A 25,808-nucleotide genomic window follows, 5' to 3' on the forward strand; every position below is an offset into this window, starting at 1 on the left:
TCTATGTGCATCTCTCGAGATACTGAACTTACAAACCATTTATGGATGGAGTAATGCTAGATTTAATGTATTATTGAAGTATGTATCATTTGATATTAATTCATAAATGCTTCTAGACAATATTCGTGGTTTGTTAACTCTGTTTGCAGGTTATTATTACAAATGCTTCCAAATGGAAATAAATTACCAACTAGAAGGGAGCAAGCAAGGCATTTCTTGACATCTCTTGGAGGTCTTGATTATGTTAAAATCCATACATGTATCAATGATTGCATCTTGTTTCATGGGGATCATGCATCTGCACGACAGTGTCCTATTTGTGGTGAACCAAGCTACAACCAGGAGATGAAATCAATGGATGTGTCTCGTAAGGTTTTGCAACATTTTCCTATTATTCCACGTATTCAACTTATGTTTAAGTGTGAATCTATTGCAATACTCATGTCATGGCATGCTAGTCACCATTCAAATGATGGAAAGTGAAGAATTCCTTCAGACACACCAGCTTGGCAACACGTAGACAATTTGTGGCCTACTTTCAAAGAAAATCCCATAAATTTGAGATTTGGTCTAGAATTAGATGGAATAAATCCATTTGGCATCAAAAGCATCTCATATAGTGTATGACCAGTGGTATTGGTGAACTATAATATCCCTCTGTCCATGGCAATAAAAAAAGGACATGTGATGTGTCCCTTTTGATTCTTGGAAAACACAAAGTAAAAAACATGGATGTTTACGTAGAGCCTTTGATCGAGGAGCTAGAAATGCTATGGAGAGGTATTGAGGTGCAAGATGTGAGTGCATCATTGTCCTCTAGAGATTTCACTTTAAAGGGGATGTTGTTGTGGACCATGCATGACTTTCCAGGCTATGGAGAGTGTTCAGGTAGTTGCATACTCTATTTTATTCATTATTACCCTTAATCAAATATATGTCATCATTAACTCACTTGTTTCTATAGGTTTAATTACATCAGGATATCATGCATGTCCAATTTGCGGTCCCTCTCTGGTTTCTTCTAGACTGACACACTTGAAGAAGGTTATCTATGACAATCATCATCACTTTCTTCCTATTGACCACTCCAAATATGCCCCCCCCACTAATGGAAGAACTCCACAATCTCTGACCATTCAAGATTGGAAGGACACTTGGATAGTGAATGGCTGTAAATCCATCATATTTCAGCCTATCCACAGGATACCTAGCTCTCGTAGACCTGCGCAAAGTAGGTTCACTCCTAAGTGCTCTCAAAACATCCCTGGTCTTCCTTACTCCAGGTGTAACAATAGAAGGAATACCCAACTCATCATCAATGCTCTGTTCTGAGCCACTGGATTCACCATCCACATAAGAGTGACCTGCATTCACATCAAATATGGGCTGATCTACCTTCTCTTTCCCTTTTCGTGATACCTGCATACCACTATCTGCATTGCTTTGAGAAGATTCTCCTGATCTCAATCTGTCTGTCCATGGTGAAGAATGTGAACCACTGCTAGAGGACGCTCCAGGTCCACTAATATTTTGTGACTGCTGCTGTGAATTCTGTGCAGCATTACCATTTTTTGCATCTACGTCATCAATCACATTTACTGGTTTATACTAGCTACTCATCTCATCAAAAACAACATCTCTGCTCACTATAAACTTACGAGTAGAAGGGTTATAGCATCTATACCCTTTTTGCTGCAGAGAGTAACCAATAAAGATGCACTTCTCAGCTTTTGGATCCAACTTGGATCTCAACTCATCTGGCACATGTACATAGGCAATGCAACAAAAAATTTTCAAATGAGAAATATCTGGTTTCCTACCAGTATACCTCTCCTCTGGAGTCATTCCATGTATTGCTGCAGTGGGAGTCCTGTTCATTATGTAGACTGCTGTAGCAACTGCTTCAGCCCAATAAAAATCTGGCAGGTCTTTTTCATTGAGCATGGCACGAGACACCTCTCCAATATGTCTGTTTTTTCTTTCTGCAATTCCATTTTGCTGTGGGGTATGACTGCATGAATATTGCTACTTTATGCCATGCTCCTGCAAGAACCTTGCAAACTCATTTGAGAGGTACTCTCCCCCTCCATCTGACCTTAGGCATTTTACTTGCAGACCTGTTTCTTTTTCAACCATAGCTTTAAGAGTTTTGAAATGCCCAAACACTTCACTTTTCTTCTTCATAAAATACACCCAAACTTTTCTGCTATAGTCATCAATAAAAGTGACAAAATAATGACAGCCTCCAAGAGATGCAGCTTTAGTAGTCCACACATCAGAGTGGATTAATTCCAATGGCTTCTCACTCTCTTGAACATGTCTAGGAAATGGTTTCCTTGCCTGTTTTCCAAATTGGCAGGCTTCACATACCTTATGCATTTCTGCAACCTTGAATTTAGGCAATCCTGCAACAATATTTTGGGCCTGCATTGATTTAAGTCGCTGTACATTAACATGACCAATGCGTTTATGCCAGATATCAATATCTGCAACTACATCGGTCCCATGTGCAAACATTGCTGCACTCAATTCAGACATGTCTGCATCCAACGTAAACTTTCTGCCCTTCTTCTTTCCTTTTGCTATTAAGCGACCTTTATTTTTCATATCCTCAACAAAGCATCCATGAGGATTAAATCTGATCTACAAGCCCTGTTCAACCATTTGACCAACAGAAACCAGATTCTTGGTGATATTCGGGACATGAAATACATCGGACAGGTATTTCTTTTTCCCATCCTGCATAGACAAAGGAATTTTTCCAATCTGCACAATCAGATGTGCAGTATCATCACCAGTCTCCACAAATCCTGGTTTTTCCATTTTACTTGCATCCTCCATCCATTCTGCATGACCTGTCATGTGGTTTGATGCACCTGAGTCAACATACCATACATCATTGCTTTCTTTTGCACTTGTCACAGAATTGTTCATGTGCTGCACCATGAACAAATGCTCATTTCTGTCATCACCCTGTCTACTAGAGGATGCATAATTTCCTTGTTGCAGTTTTCCATTCATGATGTCATTCTGCTTTTTATAGCAGTCTTTAGCCATATGACCCATTTTACCACAATAGTAGCATTCAACATTACTGTTTGCATTTTGGCCTCTTTGCCATCCACCACGACCTCTTTGGCTCCCCCTGCCTCTAGAGTTACCACGTCCTCCTCCATAGGACTGGTTTTCTTGAGTTTGCTGCATATTCTGATTTCTACCACGGCCTCCATATCGGCCTCCTCTACCTCTGCCTCTACCTCTTCCAGCATTTGAGTAGAAGACAGCTTCTTTTGAAGTTCCTCCTGAAGAAGATGCACCACCATTTCTTTGCTCCTCAGAAATTAGAAGAGCAATCAGCTCCTCAAAATCAGGAAATCTTTCACGAACTGAAATGGATGTCCGAAACTGTGCATAATCCTTTCCTAGACCATTCAAGGTCACAGAAACTAAATCATCATCTTCCACTGGTGACCCAATGGAAGCAAGTGCATCTGCAATCTTCTTCACCTTCATGTGGTAGTCGTTGATGCTCATATTTTCTCTTTGCACATTGTGCAACTCTTGCTTGAGCTGCATTTTCCTGGCTTGCGTATTTGTGCTATACATTTTTGACAAAGTATCCCATGTCTCCTTTGGCGTACTTGCATCCTGAATATGCACAATCATAGAGTCTGAAATGCTGATAGACAGCCAATACATAACTTTCCTGGCTCTTTCATCCCATGCTTTAAATGCCTGCATTTGCTGTTGATTGGGAACATCAGGAAGAACTGGTTCTTCTTCATTTCCTGCAACAAATTCCCAATATCCTTTTCCCATAAGGAAATTCGTCATTCTAAACTTCCATGCTTGGAAGTTGTTCTTGTCAAGATTTTCAGTGACAATCTGTGAAAGAGAATCAGATGCCATTACAGAAGACTGCAAAAAATTCTGTTACTGCAAAAACCACAGCTTCACCCTCACAAGGGAAAATCTGCAAAACTGGCGAAAGTGGTATTTGACCACACAGTCACTTCCTAGTGACGATTTTGCATCAATAGGCAATAGGGATGATTCTGTAACTCCCAATGTCTCTGCGCGCAAGCATACAATGCAATTTTTACAGTAACTATTCACCGACCTGTAGAACAGTGGCTGCACAGCATAAAACTGAGCCTTTTCCTGAGTGCGTGCAGAAAACTTCCGCCTCCAAAACAGGCCCCGAAATGGCCTCAAATCAAAAAAACAGGGTCGCCAAAGGGCTAAAGCCCTCTCCCGCAGCATATACTGCCCTCTTGCTTCACCGCGAAGGGCGTCTCAACCTGAGACAATGCACTCCTGCAATTTCCGGCTGTGCTACCTGCAGAGATCTGCTCCCAAAACAGAAAATGAAAGCAACACTGCTCCTCTTATCAGAACACCGCGAGCTTGGCTTGCTTTCTTGAGCTCCTTACCACGAACAAGGCTCTGATACCATGTCAAGATTGTGGGAGAGAAGGAAGGAGTCTCACTTGAAGCTTTCTTGCTTGCACAATGGGGGAATACACACAAGGGTGGAGGCTGAAAACAGTTTTCCTCTTCTTAGTTGTGTAAGCCAAAAGAACTCTCATACAAAGAAATAGAAGAACCCTATATATGGGTCTCAAACCAAACTCAACTAACTAAGGTGGCATACTAACCAAGCCACGAACTAGAGTAGATAAGGATAGCTATCATGTAGCTATTATTCATGGGCGGTGTACCAACCGCGTCTGCAACTAACACGTCGGTGACATAAATGCACAACGGTCACCCTGGCATATCACGAGTGGAGCTCGATATCTCAACAGAATCTCGTGTCATAATCTTTCCAAAATGGTGATGCTTTTGCCGAAGAGATTCTCATGATCTTTCCATGTAGAATACCATTGGTGTGCTAATGAGAGTATATATGTGTCTACCATGCCGAATTCCATCATGGCAAAGAGTTTGGCAAGGGTGCCAAAAGTACTGTCATCAAGGGGACAAAGCACTCACAACAAGAGGCTTGTAGGTGTGGACCAATAAGTCCTAAACCATTTGATATATGGATTTGCATTGTTGGGGTTTAGGAGTATGGGCTACGGGTGGGTGTCAATATGGGCTAATTTGATATGGGGCTAAGGAGGGAATGTTTAAGAGAATATCCTCCTCTAAGGAGAGGGTATCCTATTTTAGGATCTCTTTTTGAATTGGTTGTGTCAATTTAAGTGGTGGGGTTTGGGGTTTTTGGGAAGGTGGTGGAGAATAAGGGACCAATTACGAAAATAGGCTAGAAGTAGGGTCAAGGTGAAAGTGAATTGTGCTAGCAGCAAAAGGATTAGAAAGGCATTGGGTGGTTGAGTGTGAGGCTTAAGCAACTTGGACAACCACAACTTGTAGTATCCTTGATAATACCCTTGAGCTTCTAGAAGCTTCTTGGGAACCTAGGGCTATGTAAAGTGCAAGTTGTATTAGAATTGTCAACGACAATAGTGGGGTTGATGCTTAGGGTGTTGGGGTGTTGGAGAAGCAAGTGAAAAGTTTTTTGGTGGCCTTTGTCATTGTTTTGTGGTGCTAATAGAAGTTTGCTTCCTAGCATGATCCTCTAGAAGTTTGGTCAACAAGGTCATGGACTTAGCCAGTTGGCTAGGTGGAGAATTATGATGATAAAAATTGGATTTAGGTTGTCTGCCTTTAGATGCAAATGTAGTAATCACATGAGTATTAGTCAACTAAAGGTGAATGCATTTTTCAAGGTAGTTGACATGACAATCAGTGAAATACTTGAAGGTGCATCCCCAAAGAGTCTCAATACCTACACCTTCAATGTTGGGGAGAACATAAAGGAGAAGTAAAATGGTTTCTGTCTCAATTGTGATTGCAATCTTGCATCAACCCAACAAAGAGTATGGTTGTCCTCCATAGGGATTGCCCTAGGTTCTTTTAAAAGAGCAGTATGGCAAGGTGCTATAATCGAATCTCTCATCAATGAGAGCACTGACTATCACTGATTAGGCAACAGTGAGTTGAATACAAAGATATGTAAGCTAGAATGTGAGGTTCATTATCTAACTTAATACTACTAATAGTCACAGCTCTTATATTCACATTTGTCTGCTTAAGTGAAGTCATGTGCTAACTTTGCTCATACTGCTCATAGAAGGTTTGTTCTATGTATAGCATAGGACTCTCCATAGTTACCATTGGTGGTTCATGGACAGGGTGTCTAGGTAAGGAATACTTCTAAATCTTCTGCCATTAAAGTGGCCAATGGGGTAGCAATTTAAAGTTTCTAACTCTACATTCCTAATTCAATTGATCATGTGAACACGAAAAAGTTCCAAGGCCTTCTAATTTGTATTTTTACTTGTGTCCTTTGATTGAATAAAGTAGGACAAGGTTCCCTTATTGAAGTAGCATTTTTGGACATGCTTATCAAACCAAGCTTTTTATCTAGCCTTCCATGCAAGTAGGACATCAGTAGCTAGTAGTTGTGTTTCAATTAATCGTTCCAAATTAAGCAAGCAATTTTGCTATGCTTTAGTACCCTCCCAATATTCTTGAATAACAATGCATAGACTAGAGATCAAGAAGTCTATAAACATAAGGGAATCAATGCCATACACTAAATAAAATGGGGTTTTGACAAGTGGTCATCTTATAAGCTATGAAAAATGCCTAGAGAGTTTCGATGAGGTTATCTTCTCAGTCAAAGCATAAATCCAAAATTATTTTGGTCAAGACACTTATAAGGACTTTGTTTGTGGCTTTAGCCTAGCCATTGACTTGAGTATAATAAGGATCAAATTCTCAATTGATGACAAGGAACATGAATAGAAGGTGATGGACTACCTCATTTAGGAAATGCATCCCTTGATCACTAACTATTTATATGGGACATCCAAATCGTAAGATGACTTGTTCCCAAAGAAACCTAGCAGTGGTGCCTGAATCATTTTTATAAGTTGTGCATGCTTCTACCTCATGTAGTGGATTGCTAGATGATATATTGAGCCTATGAGTACTAATCAGTTGGGTTGATTAGTCCCATGAAATCTATGACTAACTTTTTAGAAGATTGGTGAGCAATAATTGGTGTGAGATCCATTTTTTCCTTTTGAGTGGACAATTTGGTCATTGACACTCATTGCAATGTTTAATAAAGTAGCTAGCATCCTTGAATAGTGTAGGCCACCAAAGTTAAGTTTGAAGCACCTTCTTGGCCATGGTGGTTACATCAAAGTGTCCTCCAATGATACCACCATACGTGTCTTTCAAAGCAGCTTCTATCTCATGCTCTCACGCACACATCTTCTGAGAAGGCCATCCTATCCTAAGTAATACAATTGGCTGACGAACAATTGATGTGGTTGAGTTTTGATTAAAAGGTAGGTGAGGCATACCTTTTCAATGGGGCATTCTAGAAGGCCATTTTTAAGAATGTGTACAATGTCATTAGCCCAATGGGGTGTTACGTCAGCCTTGAAGAGCTGAGCTTCCTAGATAATATGAAGTAGGTGAGTATTAGAGACTTAATCATCAACTCTCATGGCCTTCTCGCCACTGCTTACTCTTAAAAGGTAATCATCCATGAAATATTGTTTTTTTATTCGCATGACAGTAGAAAAATCAAATTCTAACAATAAAAGAAGCCATCTAGCAATGTGTCTAGTAGTAGCACAAGGCTTGTTTCCGAGATATAACAAAGCTTGATAGTTCACAAAAGGTGAAGGGTGTAGTTGATAAATAATGGTGAAAATTCTTAAACATATACACCATAGCTACGCCTTCTCATGCGGTGTTGTGGAATAATTCATTTCAACTTGAGTGAGCTATTCACTAATGAAGCTTATAAGACAGTCCTTATTATATTTATGACATCTTACATATAGAACATGAACATAATCGAGTCCTCTCATAATAGAACCATAATGATCCCAAATATTTTATATATTCCTTGCTTTATCGATTTCCCAAAATATCGCACTACCCTACAGAATAGGAAGATTACATTGTCAATGTTGGTCTCATCACCTAGACATACAATTGCCATGCATCTAAGAATTTATCTTATGCTATCATATTTAGATTGTATATAAAAAGTATATGGCACTCCCTACCCAAAGAACTTAACTAGAAACCAGCCAATGTGAAGTGAATAAATAATCTCTTCATGATTTCTTTCTACTAACATCATGTGGCATTGCTAAAAAACAACATCAAGCTCACCAGTGCTACTCGTCCCCTTAAAACTCATATAAACCACAGCCTATATGCTAAGACATGCAAAGAAATCAGCAAGTTAATCAAATATCTTTCCAATTCAGCCCCACATCCCCTATCCTTTATATTTAGATTGCTTTCACAAATGTAGGGAGATTTTGTGATAATTTTCGATAGAAATAAGCCCTAAAACATGAAATTTAACATATAAATAAAAGCAAAATGAGATAAACCCTCATGCTTCACCTTGATTATATATTAACAAATATTCTCCTTATTTTTTATGATTTTTCATATATATATATATATATATAGACTTTTTTTCATGAATTTTTTCATTTATTTCAACATAAATCATTGATTTTTTTTTGTTTTTCTGATTTATATGACTTATGTAAAGTTTGGTCCATTAGCATATCCATTTTCATGCAATGCAAGCATCATTTATTTCCTAAAACCCAAGAACAATCCCATTTTCCATTAAATCTCATGTTTTAAGTTTTATGGTTTTTTCATCATAAAAATGCACTAAAAATTCATCATAACAATTAAATAAAGGTTGCTTAATTCAAAATTCACATATGTACGTCTTGTATTTCGAGAAAATGGAGCCGTTGATGCAATTTTCTAGCCCTTGATGCATCCAAATCACCCGATTTGCTTTCCATTATGCTTTCGAACCACTGTCCATGACCGATTCATCAAATCAGTCTCCCTCCCTCTCTCTCTCTCTCTCTCATAAACAACCATATGAACAAGGAACAAAGAGGAGAGAGAGAGAGAGAGACAGAGAGAGAAAAAATTTCGATCTTACTAATTACTATATCATTCTTCATGATGGCGCACGGAAATTTGTGTGGGGGTTCGTGAAGTCACTCACCGCAAGGATGCTTTGAGATGGAAGAATTCAATGAAATAAAACTTATCTAGAAGAATTTTGAATGAGAAAAACAAATTCTTGATTTAAAATATAGGCAAGTTTCAAGTTCATAAGACGTTCGGATTAGATCAAAAGAGTTATGGGAAAGACAAGAATGAATTCTCAATTTGAGAGAGAAGATAAGAAGGGGGGATGTCAGATTTTATGGGAAGAATTTCAAAGAAGGCGAGGAGCATCAAGCTTAAACTCAAGCCACTCTCGTGGAATTGATCATGAGAATTTCAAGAGGGCAAGGAGCTCATAGCTCAACTCAAAAGCCACTCCGCAGATCTTGATGACAATCTTTAAAAATAAGCCAGAAGCTTAAAGCTCAACTCAAACCAAACTTCATAAACGACTTGCAGCAGAAATTTCAATGTAGGCAAGAGACACTAAGTTCAACCTCAAGCCTTATCTCCTGAATTCAAAGTAAGATCTTCAAGGAGACGATGGATTCAAGCTCAACCTCTAGCCTTTCTCCCTTGATTTGATGGCCTAAAGGCTTTCATTGTGATCACCCTTATATAATTTTCCCTCGTACATCTTCACGTTGTGCTTTTTCATTGTCGAAAAAAGCCTAAGGCTTTTTAGCTTTAAAAAACATTATGCTTTATGTTTTTTTTGAAGGCGTCGTTTCTTTTCTTGATTTAAAGCTTTCGTAATAAGCTTTTTTACCACCCCTCCTCAACCATGTCATAGCAGCCGCCAAATCATCATATTGATGTTGTCATCTTGCTCATCAGTGCTTCCAAAACGCTGTCATCCTGCGAACCATCAATGGCAGCCGTCCAATCATCATCACTGATCAAAATGTTGCCACTTGCCTCCGACCATTGAGAGGGCTTCTACTGACACTGCGGCTAGCATCCTGCCGAGGACTGCCAACAGGGCTCTGTCCATTACATGCAGGGCTCAGAGTTTGGCTTCTTACTTCTTTCTCAGGAGGAGACCGTGATCGACTTTGACTCCGACTCATGCTTTGAGGCCGACGATCCGCTACTATAGTGGCAGCTTCTCTTCTGGGTGATCTACTGTAGCTGCGGCCTCGGTTGGAGCTTCGGCTCCGAGTTCTTCTTCGTGCAGCTGATGGAGATCTTGAGCGTGACCTTGATCGACTTCTATGGTGCCTTGGGCTACTTCGGCAGTTTCTCTCTATATGGCCTCGTTCTCCATAGCAATAGCATTTGTTCTTCCAGTCAGCTCCAGCTTTACAATCTCGTGCCTAGTGTCCATCATTCCCACAGTTGTAGCATTGACGTGTTCCTAGAGGTGGACCTCTGCCCAAATATTCTTGGGAACCACCTGCACCCCTTGGCCCCCGTCTAGCAAACTCCACCACAATTCGACTGCCATCAATTGTTTGCCCGTTCAAATAGTGGCGGGCATCATCTGCATCTCTAGCACTACTAAAGTTAACAAAGGCAAAATTGTGCTTCAAGTCCACATCTTGAACTCTGCATCAAGGTGGAGAAAAATACAAGTGTACCATGTCAAGTAGGTTACTAAATATTGCGCATCAGATGAAGCAAACACCATTTTCTATTGCATCAGATGAAATGAGTTACTTTGGCTAGTAGAGCTTCAGGGAACTTCCAGCACATTTGGTTCACTATCATAGGGATCCCCCACAAGACTATGTTCAAGGTGCCATGAACATCTGTGATAAGGGGCGAAAAGCCAACAACTTGAGGAGCAAGCTTCAAGTGCAATAGAGCTGCTGCTTCTACGGAGAGTTACACAAAATAGGTCTCCAATTTCAATACAGCATGTCTCATAATAAAAGGATGAAGGTATTTGATGTTCCATTCCCTCCTTTTTAGGTATGAGAACACAACTGATGTCGTCGTGCCGCTACACGAACACCGTGTATTGAAGGTCGGTGTAAGAGAACTCCAAGATGGGGGATTCTTCAGGAGATACTCTACAACAATTGGTGAGCATACTGCAGCAGACTCAACAACAACAAATCCAAATGTTACAAGAATAACAACAAAGGAAAGACAAAGAGAAGATTGATTCCACAGCTATCAAGGTCCTAGGGGAAGTTGGGCGTGAATTAAAACAATTTAATGGTCAAAATATCTCTGTTTTTATTCACTTATATGTTGAAAAAATGCTTTTCTTTGGTGTACCACAACATGCATGGAGTTGTTATTTTGCCAGACTAGCCAAGCATGGTCTTCAAGAAAGAATCCATTATCTTTTTCAACAAGATGCGGATTGGGCTGCATTCAAAAAAGCCCTACGCTAAGAATTCTTCTTAGAAGACTCTAGCCTAGTGAGAAAGAAAAGTTTCACTGAATGGGTTGAAAAACCCAACAAAGGTTTAGCTGCAATAGCTCTATACCATGAGTTTGAAAGTAAATTTGGACAACTTGATGCTGAAGACCAACAAAGTATGGAAGGTCAGAAGATTGAAATATTTCTTAAGGCTGTAGATCCCATTCTATAATAGAAGCTTGCTCATCGCCTAGAAGACGCTACATTCGAATCAAGAGTCAAGACTGCATGGACAGATGTTACTAATGCAGTTAACATGATTGCTCGAAGAGAGCGAATGCGACTAAGATTGGGCTCTACTTCAACTTCAACAACTCCATTGATGGAGCTTGTTCCACCTTCAAAATCCCCTATTCCTTTGAATAATCAACCAGCTCTTTCTTCTTTTGTTCCTTCTAAAAATGATGTAATGGATGAACTTATTAAAAGCAAGCGTGACCTTCATCTGAATCTTACAGAAATTAGTTCCAAAGTAGAGAAGCTAGATGTCACAAAGTCGAAGAGTGAGGACGAGCATAAACTCAAAGACCCATGAGAGAAGGCTTTAAGAGGCGCTATATTTGGTGTGACAGCCAACAACATGACAAGAGGGAGTGTTCTGCCTTCAATGAGGCTGAAACACACAAGCTCATCTTTTGAAAAGATAGAAAAATTCATGCAGTTGAAACTGGTCTTCCACTGGAGCCAAATTTTGGCAATGGTGGAATGAAAAAAAGATTAGAAGATTTAGCTGTAAAGAATGCCTATACAGCAATTGATGCAGCTACCTATGGGCTGCAAATTGAGCCAATTAAATCAAGTTTGAATGCATGTAAAGCTAATGTGCAATCTAAAGTATGGATGCATGCACTAGATCAAATGGAACGTGGTAAAGCAGCCAAAGAAGATTTGGCTAACGCGAGTCAGTATATTCGAGGAATAACTAGTTGGAAAGAACCGGTAGATTCTTTTTCTACCTTTACACAATTGATTGACGTCAATCATAAAGAAGTCTTGATTGAAGAAAAGAGAAGAAGAGAAGATGAACCAGGGCCTTCCTCTTCTGGCCCTCCGAAACAGGTAATGAGAAAAACACCTGAACAACCAAAGCTTGTTGAAAATATAACCCCAGATCAAGAGATGGAAGATGCACCACAAACAAAGAAGACCGAAGAAAAGAAGAAAGGCAAGCAGCCAGGCTACAAATTGCAGTCTGACATAAAATCTGCAACCGATCTCAAACGAGTTCTAGAAGAACAAATTCTAGGAAGCAAAATTGAATTCACATTAGGTGAAATTCTTGGAATTGCAAAACAGGAATTCCATGATGTAATTATTAATATAATCAAAAGGAAAAGACAATATATTGGTGATGAAGAAACAATGCATGTTTTTTTGCAAGTTCTTCGAGTTTTTGTGCAGGATGAAGAGAAGCTGACTTCACAAGGAATTCAACTTGAAGTAGTTAAAGAATTAATTGCAGCAATTGAAGCTAAAGATTAAAAAAATATGAATGCAAAACTTAAAGAAGTGAAAGTTGAAAATGTAATGGCATGCTGATCCAAACCAGTTGGGCAGTCCACCTCTCAAAAAGAAGGCCGTCTATAGCACATGCATGAGGAAGAAGAGGCTCGGTTCATTCCAAGAAGTCACAACTCCTGTACGCATTGAGAAAGAGCAACAATGGAGACAATCGTCAAAATTAGAGAAAGAGAAACACCATGTATTGCACTCTTAAACCATGGCTCGGAGATAAACGTCATGGCAAGGAGTCTCTATGAAAGTGGTTGATGGCCCATAGATGTTGATCCAGGTTGGTGAATGAGAGCTGCAAACAACTCTTCTGGAGAGTTATATACTGCATGTCCTAATGTGCAGGTAACTATTGGAGACATAAAAGACAATTTTCACTTTTTTGTTCAAGACTCTGGTAGTTACCCTATCATTCTTGGGCAACCTTACATTTTTTAAGCATGTCCTAATGTGCAGGTAACTATTGGAGACATAAAAGACAATTTTCACTTTTTTGTTCAAGACTCTGGTAGTTACCCTATCATTCTTGGGCAACCTTACATTTTTTAAGTCCGCTTGGAAACAAAAGCTCTTGATGATGGTTCTTCCTATGCTCGAATCCGAAGCAAGGATAATGAACGAGCTATCCAATTTCTTACTGTCTGTGTTAACCATCATCAAAACAAAGATCGACTGCGTGATTATCCTGTGCCTCCTAATACCCGAGAATTCAAGGTTTTTCGAGCTGCACTACTATAAAGGGAGGCTATGGTAGTGCGTCATGTAAAAAGATTGAACCTCCTCATGCAACAAAAACTGTGTCTCTAGCAAATTTATATGTATATACAGCCAATAGTATGGGCTACTATAAGTCTCTTCCGGCCATGACTAAGACTGAAAGAAAATATTTATATCATGTAAAAAGGGAGCTGAAAACTTATGACATGATGGCTGAAAATGAAGATATTTCGGGCATTTTTTTAAACTAATTACTACTAATACATTGGCTGAAATATATGCAGTTGCTCATGCAGAAAATCAGGCTGAAAATCAGTCCATAGAAGTATGTACATTGGATTTTTATCAAACAATTCAAGAATTTGTTGAACAGGAAAACAATGGTTTACTCAACAAGATTGAAGCACAAGTGGAGACAAAATACAAGACAATGGATAAGAAAGTCAAACCTGTGGCAGTCCCACTGCCTCCTGAAAGTGAAGGGCTCGCTGATAGGATAGTAAATCAACCAAGTCTTCATGATCCTTCCAACATTGGTCACAAGGTCACATCTGAAAGTATAAAAGAGCTCAAAATAGGTGAAAATTATTTCCTTTCGCCAACTGAAAAACACTCTTTTATGCAAATGCTAATGAAATATGGAAAAGCTTTTGCTTTTCAACCAAGTGAAATAGGCTGTGTGGATCCAAATATTGTGGATTCTATGGTCATTTTTACGGTCCCACATGTACCTTGGAGCCTCAAGCCCATTCCTGTTCCAAGGACGCATCTGTCCAAATTATTGGAGCTTCTAAATGAGAAGATTAGAATGAAGATTTTAGAACCTTCTTCAGCACCTTACTCAAACCGATGGTTTACTATGCCTAAGAAAAATGGATCTTTACGATTCATTCAAGATCTACAGCCTGTCAATCGTGTCACAATCCGAAATGTTGGTTCAGGTCCAATTGTTGATGAGCTTTTTGAAGCTTTTGCAGGTAGAGAAATTTATTCTATGGGAGACATATATTCAAGATATGACAAATTTCAGCTTTCATTAGAAAGCTGAGACATTACCACAATGAAGACACCTCTTGGATTGGTCCGCATATGCACTCTACCACAAGGTGTGATGTACCTATCAAGGGATGTGAAGTCAATGAAAAGAATGAGGAGCTTGAGAAAGATGGTTGCAGGACATTTGTAGTTAGACATATTCAAGATTGTGACAGGATTTTGACAAAGCTAGAAGAGGTACATCTTACCCTTTCTGGAGCTAAGTCGATTTTTGGAGTAGAAGAAGTCCTAGTGGTCGGTTATCTATGTGGCTCCTATGGACGCAAACCTTGTCCAATCAAGATAGATGCCATCAACAGAATGCAAGAAAAATGCACAAATGTTTCAGAGGTGAGAAGATTTCTTGACGCATGTGTATTCTATCTCATATGGATACCACATTTTTCTCATGTAGTCGAAAAACTTTATCAATTAATAAGAAAAGGCCAAATATTCTCTTGGAATAAAGAGCATACTCTCACTATGCGTAAATTAAAAAAGCTATTAATTTCAGCCCCCACTCTCAAAAGGGCTGACTATTCAAATGGTCAACCCATCATCCTTACTGTGGATACAAGTCCCGTTGGAATAGGATGGGCTATTGGCCAAGAGGATCTTGAAGGTAACAAGTATGCAATTCGTTTTGGAGCAAAAGTTCTCAATGAACGTTAAAGAAGGTATGCACAAGTAAAAAGGGAATTGTGGGGAGTTGTAACAACATTAAAGTGTGATCGTGAATACTTTATAGGTGCTTCCGTAGTGGTAGAAACTGATTGTCTTCCACTCTTGGGTATGATTGCCAACTGCTCTATACCCAACATTGCTATGCTAAGATGGATTGCATATATTAAGTCACACAACCCCGAATTAAAGCATATTGCAGGAAAGGCGAATCCACTTTGCTGACGCAAGATATGACAATGAAGAAGAGCTGATGGAAGAAGATGAAGCTGAAGAATCTATACTTGTTTAATTTCATTCCATGGTTGCTGAAAATACATTTTCAGTTACTGCATATACTAGTCCAAAGCTGAAAACAACAAGATGTTTAACTAAAAGCCAACATGCTCATTGCATTGCTCAAGTTCTAGTTCATTTCCTTGAAGAATATTATGAAGAAGATTGGCTAAAGATCGGCCAATATTTGAGCACAATGAAGAAGAAGGAGACTTGGACTGATGAGGAGTTCAAACATATCAAGAGGAAAGCTTATGGCTTTTTTCTTAAAGAAGGACATCTATGGAAGCACGCAAAGAAGAAGAAAGGAGCGCCTATCCGAGTTTTAGATAACAAAAGATTGCAACAACAGGTAATGAAGGAATTTCATGAAAGCCTGTGGGCTGGCCATAGAGGCATATGGGGAACCTTTAGTAAAGTCAAATAAAAATATTGGTGGCAAAACATGTATCGGGACATAGCACATTTTGTTGAAACCTGTTATGTGTGTCAAATGTATTCTATGGTCAAGCATCGAGATGGGTTACAACCAACTTATCCTTTGTCTGTACATTATAGATGGGTTATTGATCTTGTAACTATGCCTACAGGAATATAGAATATGCGGTATTTAGTGCTTGCAAGAGAGGATCTAACCAATCAAGTTGAAGGAAAAGCCTTAACAACCAAATCCACGCAAGCTGTTTGTCATTTTTTGCTTGAAGAAGTGTTAATTTGTAAATATGGTTGTGTGGGTAAAGTAACTACAGATAGAGGAGAGTTGGATGCTGATGAGAGGAGAGTTGGATGCTGATGAGAGGAGAGTTGGATGCTGATGAGGCACACAACTTCTTTGCTCAATTGGGTATTAAGTTGGCTTTAACTTCATCCTACAACCCTGAAGGCAATGGAAAGAGTGAGAGAGGTCATCAACCTATTCTCAAAGCTCTAGCAAAGTCTTGTAGAGGAAAGATCAAAGAATGACCTAAAATGCTACCTTTTGCATTTTGGGCTGACTAGACTACTCACAGTTCAGTGACTAGCTATATACCAGTTGAACTTATGCATGAACAACAACCAATTATGCCAATTGAAGAATCTATTCTCACATGGAGTCTTCTACCTTGGGTGGAAGGCATCAATACAGAAGAGTTGCTGACTTTGCGCATATGGCAGCTAGAAAGAAGGCGTGAAGATGTTCAAGCAGCTATTGAGAAGCTAAAGACAACAAGACTAAAAAACAAAAGAAGATTTGATAAGTGCATCGACTTCGGCCAAGAGCAATTCAAGAAAATGACTGGGTGCTTGTCTATGACAGCAGCCTAGACAATCAATACAATGCTTCTAGGAAGATGGTAAAGCATTTATTTGGCCCATATGTGGTAAAGGTCGTTCATGACAATGCCACATATTCATTGGCTGAATTGGATGGAACAAGCATGAAGATACCCATAGCTGAAAAAAGAATCAAGCTCTTCAAACGAAGAGAAAGTTCAACATATGAGCTAGAAGACTTGAATATAATTCAAGAGCATGAAGACATAGAGGAAGAAGAAGAGGCAGAAGATGAAAACATTGACATGGCAGAAGATACTTTTTCTGACACTGCAAATCCGTAAGACTTTGGCATATGCCAAAGGATGTGCAAGTTAGGAGGGGGTGAATGTCGTGACGCTACGTGCACACCGTGTAAAAAAAATCTAGAGTGTGGCTTCCTTTTAGATTTAGAGAGCCAATACCACTTTAGACATTAGTATTAGTGTCCATGGTTCAAAATATTAGATTTTTTGGGACAAGTTTTTAGTCAATTTTTGATATTCTAGATATTATCTCTTGTAAAAATCCATAAAACTATAGATAACTTCTAGATTAGGAGGACATGTAAAAGAAAGCATGTAGCTTTCAGCCAATTTGAGAGGATTTTATGTAAAAAAAGATATTAGCGAAATCGCATGACGCGCGATCGCTGTTTTCAGGCAGTGACTAGCACTCCAAAAGTAGAAGATGAAGGAGTGATCTGGCAGGATTCTGGTTAGGTGTCTTGGTATTTAACCCCCCTTTTAGAGCCATTGGAAGCATCAGATTGGCGATATGAGAAGCATAGAGGAAGGTATTATTTTGTACATGTTTTTATCTATTAGAGTTATATTTTCTCATAATGCTGAAAGAAACTGACAGGATTCATCTCTATTAGTATTCTTCTATATTTTCTAAATCTTTTTGAGAGTATTCTTCTACATCTTCAATCTCTTCGAACCCCTTCTCTTCCGTCTACTCCTCTCCTTGAATCTACGTACACCTTGTTGTCTCTTATCTTCAAGAACTTAGCTTGAAACCTTTAACCTTCTCTTATCTCTACCATCTCCAAAGTCTGAGCTCTTGAACCCCCATACATTCTTCTCTTACCAAACCCCTGTGGTGACCTTCAACCCTACGTGTTGCAACAACGTGTTTCCATACAAAACACTTTGGATCATCACACTGTATCATGGTACTAGCATCCATTGACCTACCACCTGGACATTGAGTTTTACTTTCTCTTGGAGCTGATTTTGTTTCAGCTGATGGGCCTAGAGTAATGGACTCAAACAATCTTTCACCAGCCGTTGTTGCCAAGATCTAGTGTAGGCATGTTCTCGCTTATCTGAGGCATGCTCCATGGGTTTGCTTGGTCGATTTAGCACTAACTTCTATTGTGTCCAGTCTTCATGTAGTTCATGGGCTTGTCTTTATGGTAGCAAGCGTCAACTTCATGTCATGTTCTTTTACAATGGGTAGAAGTAGCTTTGTTACCATTTGCCTCAGATGGTGGTTTCCTAGAGTAGAGAATCACATCTAGTGTAGTCTTCTCATAAGGCAAAATCCATGTTCCTGAATGTCTTTGAGCCTTCAAAATGGATACCTTCATATGAATCTGTTTTTCCATACATTGTGCCTTAGCAATAATATGCTTTGGAAGAGAATTTTATGCCCAATCATTCATGCGGTTTGTAAATTAAAAACCCTGCAATGCAATCATTCAAATGATTCTTCCACACAAAAATTTATAAATGCAAAGCACTGAAGAAATTGTGCCCAGCCTAACTACTTGTGCTTGTGTGTAATGCAAAATGAAAATAAAAAGACACACAACAAAAAATAAATTCCAAATGACGTTAACTAATGTATTCAAAATCTTGGCGAAAAAACTCCGCCCTCATGTTCACGGTGGTGGACGCGCAGCATCATGACAATGAGAATTGGGGCAACTGAGAGTGAAAAAATGATGGATCTTAGGACCAAGAGGATGGGATGATTGTTGCAATCACAAAAATGCCATTTTTTAAATGGAGAAGGGGTGCCAAAAAGAACGTGTTTCCCCCATATTGTGTGAAATTTTGGGTTTTCTTCTCTTTATCAACCTTAAAACTAACCCCCCCCCCCAACTTATCTAGTTCAAGTCTTGTCTTTTCACACTTTCTTGAAGTGGTTTTGGCCTAGTTGAAGGAGCAAATGGTCTTGGAATCATGATCCGACTAGACAGGTAGCTTTTTGGCATCAATATCTATTAACTTGGCCTTTACCACATGTTTTTTGACTTCCAGATCCAATAGCTACTTCTAATATTAAACCTTACAACCATTAAATGGGGGGTCAAACAAACTTCGATTGACAAGAGAATACTTGCATTGGATTCCTAGAGTCAAAATGCATCTAGAAAAACTCCAACTCCTTGATTTGTAATTGTTTTGTTTTACATAAAAAATGTCTTTTTTATGGCTCCTCTTGGGGATACTTTTGTACTTGAATCTTGGCTTTAAACTGTGCTATCAAGATAACACACAAGTCCATAAGAATTGTGTTTTTCTTGTAGGAGGGAAGTAGTTGGCATTTCATTAACTGTTTGGTGGGAATCTCATGTGATAATCTTTCCAGAATGGTGTTGCTTTTACTAAAGAGATGCTCATGCTCTTCGCACATAGGAGACCATTGGTATGCTAATGAGAATATCTATGTGTTTACCCTCACTAAGTCCATCATGGCAAAGAGTTTGGCAAAGGTACCAAAAGTGTTGTCAAGAGGATAAAGCACCCGACGAGAGGCTTCTATAGGTGGACCAATAAGTCCTCAACTATTTGATATATGGATTGGCATTGTTGTGAGCATTATTGGGGTTTATGAGTATCGGCTAGAGGTGGGTGTCAATATGGGCTAATTTGATATGGGGCTAGGAAGGGAATGTTTAACAAGATATCATCTTCTAGGGAGAGGGTATCTGATTATAGGATTTCTTTTTGAATTGTTTGTGTCAATTCAGGTGGTGAGGTTTTGGGCTTTTGGGAAGGTGGTGGAGGATAAGGAACCAATTGGGAAAACAAGCTGGAATTAGGGTTAAGGTGAAAGTGACATATACTAGCAACAGGATTAGAAGAGGCATTGGGTGCTTGACTGTGAGGGTTAAGCAACTTGGGTAACCACATCTAGTAGGATCCTTGATAATAGCCTTGAGCTTCTAGAAGCTTCTTGGGGACCTAGGGCTGTGTAAAGTGCAGGTTATATCAGACTTGTCAACAGTAGTAGTGCGGCCGATGCTTAGGGCGCTGGAGTGTTGGAGAAGCAAGTTGGAAGCTTTTTGGTTGACTTTGCCATTGTTTTGTGGTGCTAATAGGAGTTTGCTTCCTAGAATGATCCTCTAGAAGTTTGGTCAACAAGGTACTGGACTTTGCGGGTTGGCTAGGTGGAGAATGGTAATTATCCAAATTGGATTAAGGTTGTCTACCTTGGGATGCAAATGTAGTAATCACATGAGTATCACTCAACTAAATATGAATGTGTTTGTGAAGGTAGTTGACATGACAATTGGTCAAATACTTAAAGGTGCATCCTAAGAGAATCTCAGTACCTACTCCTTCAGTGTTGGGGAGAAGGTAGAAGAGAAGTGAAATGGTTTCTATTTCAATTGTGATTGCAAGCTTGCATCAAACCAACAAAGAGTATGGTTGTCCTCTCCATAGGGGTTAAGCCTTACATTGGTAGGCTGTACTGCTGGTTGCGCTAGGTTCTCAGCTAGGTTCTTCCAAGAGTAGTATGGCAAGGTGTTATCATTGAATCTCTCATCAATGAGAGCATTGACTATCATTGATTAGGCAATAGTGAGTCAAATACAAAGATATGCTGCTAGAATGGGAAGTTCATCATGTAACTTAATACTACTAATAATCACATCTCTTATATGCACATTTGTCTGTTAAGTGAAGTCATGTGCTAACTTTGTTCATACTGTTCATAGAAGGTTTGTTCTATGTATAGCATAGGACTCTCCATAGTTACCATCGATGGTTCATGCAAAGGGTGTCTAGGTAAGTAATACTTCTAAATCTGCTGCCATTGAAGTGGCCAATGGGGTAGTAGTTTGGAGTTTCTAACTCTACATTCCTAATTCAATTAATCATGCAAACACGAAAAAGGTCAGAGGCCTTGTAATTTGTATTTTTACTTGTGTCTTTTGATTGAATAAACTAGTATAAGGTTCCCTTATTGACAAAGCATTGATTGGCATGCTTATCAAACTAAGCTTTTTGTCTAGCCTTCCACGCAAGTAGGACATTAGTAGCTAGAAGTTGTGTTTCAATTAATCGTTCCAAATCAAGCAAGCAATTTTTCTATGCTTTATTACCCTCCCAATATTCTTGAATAACAATGCATAGACTAGGGATCAAGAGCTCTATAAACATAAGGGAATCAGTGCCATACACCAAACAAAATGGGGTTTTGAGCAATGGTCATCTTATAAGCTATGCAAAATGCCTAGAGAGCTACCATGAGGTTATCTTCCCAGTCAAAGAATAAATCCAAAATTATTTTGGTCAAGACACTTATATGGACTTTGTTTTGGTGGCTTCAGCCTAGTCATTGGCTTGAGTATAATATGGACTAGATTTTCAATGGATGACAAGGAACGTGAATAGATGGTGGACTACCTCATTCAGGAAATGCATCCCTTTCACTGACTATTTCTATGGGACATCCAAATCGTAAGATGACTTGTTCCCAAAGAAACCTAGCAGTGGTTCTTGCATCATTTTTATAAGTTGTGCATGCTTCTATCCATTTAGTCATGTAGTGGATTGCTAGATGATATATTGAGCCTATGAGTACTAAGAAGTAGGGTTGATTGGTCCCAGGAAATATGTGGCTAACTTTTTAGAAGATTGATGGGAAATAATTGGTGTGAGATCCATTTTTTCCTTTTGAGTGGGCAATTTGTTCATTGACACTCTTGTTGCAATGTTTAATAAAGCAATTAGCATCCTTGAATAGTGTAGGTCACCAGAGTTAAGTTTGAATTACCTTCCTGTCCATGGTGGTTACATCAAAGTGTCCTCCGATGATACCACCATATGCATATTTCAATGCGGATTCTATCTCATGCGCTTACACACACACATCTTCTGAGAAGGTCATCCTATCCTAAGTAATACAAGTGGCCGATGATCAGTTGATGTGGTTGGGTTTTGATTAAAAGACATGTGAAGCATACCTTTTCAATGGGGCATTCTAGAAGGCCATGTTCAAGAATGTTTACAATGTCATTAGCCCAATGGGGCATGAGGTTAGCCTTGAAGAACTTCCTAGGTAATATGAAATTGTTGAGTATTAAAGAGTTAGTCATCAACTCTCGTGGCCTTCTCGCCACCACTGGTTACTCTTGAAAGGTAATCATCCATGAAATATTGTTTTCTTTTTTTACGACAATAGAAGAATAAAATTCTCATAACAAAAGAAGCCATCTAGGAATGTGTCTCGTAGCACAAGGCTTGTTTATGAGATATAACAAAGCTTGATAGTTCACAAAAAGGTGAAGGGTGTAGTTGATAAATAATGGTGAAACTTCTTAATAGTGTGCACCATAGCTAAGCCTTCTTGTTCGGTGTGGTCGAATAATTCATTTCAACTTGAGTGAGCTATCCGTTAATGAAGCTTATGAGAAAGTCCATGTTATATTTGTCAGGCTTGCATGATATTTCCCTAATTACAATTATGGAGGCATCTATATACACATTTGATGTAATCGACCAATTTGGAACTTGTATGATAGGTGTTGTCATGAGAGACTTTTTAAATGCTTTATAGGAGGCATGACACTCCTTGGCTCATTCCTAGGTAACTAGTAGCTCATACAAAGGGCAAGAAATACTTGCATAATTAAGCACAAAACAACAATACCTAGTGTGTCTGAGGAACCACTAAACTTCCTTAGCGCTAGATGGGGGTGGTAAGTTAATGATGACCCTAACCTTAGCAATGTCTATTGCAATGCCACTTTTGGATATGACATGGCCTAGGCTGATGCGATGCTTTACCCAAAATTGACACTTGAGAGGGTTTAGCAATAGGCTATATTGTCGACACCTTTCAAAGACAAGTCGGATTTTCTCAAGGTGGTCCTCCCAACTAGAGTGGACTATCATTATTAATTAACATAGCTTGTCTATGCATAAGTTATCTTGCATTAGAAATATTAATGTTGTTCTAATGTAGGCTTTGATGATCCAATGAAGAGATTAAATGCTGAAATCCTTCATCGAGATTTGAAGGAAAAGCATAAGTTAAAGGATGCACTTCATGCATTACTTCGAACACTTCACACCCTCGCGTGAATGGAAAATAGGTGCATTTGCAAACGGGTGGAGTTGTATGGGTGGGTAGCCAAAAGAGCTTTGTTATGCGAGCAGAGATTGACACAAGCCTCTTTCATAGCCCAATAACGAGATGTTAAGCAGTGTCGGTTAGGGTAATTGGCTTTGTTCAGAAACAATACAAACATGAAAAATTCCAAAAAATTTCAAACACCACACAAGCCACACACAAAACCCAATGACACACAATGTCTCTTGTAGCTTGAAAATATCAAAAATACCAATTTGGTAGAGCATCACACACCTTGCACAAAGTTCAAAAACTCAAATGCCGAAAACAAAACCAATTGTACTAAATTCTCATACCTTGAAAAAACTTGATTTGACTCTCAACACTTCAGCTTCCGAATTCTCAATCTCTTCGATTGGCATGATAAGAGTCCACACTCTCACATGCAACCCTCCACTCTCCTCACTCAAGTTACAAAGTTTTTTGCAAGGAGAAAGGCCATGCTGTTACCACCTCTCACACCTTCCTTTATATAGTTTTTTTCCAATACACACGTTTGGTCTTTTTTAGAAAGCTTGTGCTTTCAAAACGTTTGGCTTTTCATTAAAGCATAAAACTTAATTTGTTTTGGCCAGAAGCCAAAAAGACTTAAGGGCTTCAAATCGAGTTTAATAGCCTAAAAGACCATAAATTCTTTAGCGTTTTAAAAATGCCAACTTATGTTTCGAAATAAGCCATCATGTCTACATTATTAAAATGCCAAATTTGGTCGCCATCAATGTCACCAACTTGCTTCTTCCTTAGAGCATAACAAGACTTATCATTCTCCTTCTATCATCAACGACTGTGGCCCGTATCTCTGTTCGCGATCCGACGTCTGTCGAATCTGCCTGCGTCATCAAGCTGCTCAACTTTCAGGGTAGATCGCCATCAGAGCCATAGGTCTTGGAAAAAATGAGCTCAACACATCAGCACCAGCAACGGCTCGCAGAAGATTAGCTCCTGCACTCTTGAACAAGGACTGAACACCCGCATTCTGAATGATCTGACGGAAGCAATCAGGTGAGCCTGAGTATTCAACTGCTCCCCAGATGTCATCATCATACGACCACTCACTTTCATCATTATCATATCCTAAAGTATTAAGGATCTGTGCTACAGATTATCAGCCGCCGCCACCCTTTGATTCAGGAAACTTGCTGAATCTTCTGCCATCGAAATTTGTCGCCATTGCTGCCCGAAATCAATGACGATCGCCATTACTAATCATTGAATAATGCGAGCACCTCATTTTCAAGTCTCATTATGTTAGATACATTAATAACACCAATTACTTCACGTCCCATATGAGCAGTATGCACCATGCATGTTGAAAGGAGAGTGATCTCCAATAACCTTCAACATCGCCTCTCCTTCTTTTTCACTATGACATTGTAAGTCGAAGACCATTTCATCCTTCTGGTAGGTTATTTTTGGATGGGAGGAGCAGAAAAATGTTGTACTCTGCTCCTCCCATCCAAAATCTTACTATCGCTCAAGAAAAATGATGGTTCTCAAGATGTTGACCAAGAAAACAACCCTTCTCACAACTAACGGCATCCTTCAACACCCTTAAACTCACCCAACCACCTTTCCCATTGAACCCGAGATTCCTAATTTGGTGATGAATATCCCAAATATCGTGTTGCAAAAAATTGCGCATTTTCATTGAAGGTGCTCTCTCAAGTGTACGTGCAACTAAGGTTTACTGGGTATAGCTCCAGCAGACCTCATGTCGTGCTAGTGCTCAACAATAGTGCAAAACTGTGCATAAGCCCAACCCATGATGGCATGGAAGTATTTAGAAATATCACACAACCCTCGAGTGTAGTGGATCCGTTGACAAGTGCAATCTGAAGTGCTTGTAAACCCATAATCCCCGTGATGTGCAAGAGTCTCGGCAAGAAAATATACCTGTTCCACAATATTCAGCAACCATCAACCATCAACCAAGCCATCGACAAACTCTAACTCCAACCTGTCCAAATAAATACCAAACTCGACTAAGGCCATCAAGTTTCCACACTAAAAAAATCTATAAAAATGACAAAAATAAATCCTAAGCTAAAAAAACACAAAAAATCCAAATACAAAACAGAACACAAATCGTCACACAAAAAACTAAGGTAACAAAAATCAAACCTATCTACAATTTTTCTAAGGGTTTTCATTTTTTGAAAAATTGATTGACATATTAAGCCCTCCCCCTAGTCTGCAAACATTCATGTGCAACAGTTGTTTTCATAAAACGATGCAACATTTATGAGCCAATCAAAGATCGAATCCAACCCTCCATCCTTGAATTCTTCAAACTCATAAATCAGAAAAATCAAAGACATGTAATTTTCAAATAACTCCTCAATGAACATGCAAAATTTATCCACAAATTTCTCTTTAAAATCCTCAAATTTTTCAAATCCAAAGTTCTCAAAACATCTCACACTGTCAATACAAAATATCTCATTATCCATAACAATCCACATACCTCTCCCATCCTCCCAAAAGGAAACCATGACAAATCTTAGGTTTTGAAATGAGG

At 39.1% G+C, this 25,808-nt stretch overlaps 1 long non-coding RNA gene and 1 pseudogene across 1 annotated transcript in view; one reads left to right on the forward strand and one right to left on the reverse strand.

The window, feature by feature from the left end:
• Positions 1-25,808, forward strand: part of LOC148011970 (uncharacterized) — a 196,120-nt gene that overhangs the window by 147,073 nt on the left and 23,239 nt on the right. The window lies entirely within an intron of this gene.
• On the reverse strand, positions 9,927-14,399 carry LOC148011973 (serine/arginine-rich splicing factor RSZ21-like; annotated as a pseudogene).

Source organism: Lygodium microphyllum, chromosome 28 (genome assembly GCF_053477565.2).
Source record: "Lygodium microphyllum isolate KBCC chromosome 28, Lygodium_microphyllum_v1.1.10, whole genome shotgun sequence".
NCBI lineage: Eukaryota > Viridiplantae > Streptophyta > Polypodiopsida > Schizaeales > Lygodiaceae > Lygodium > Lygodium microphyllum.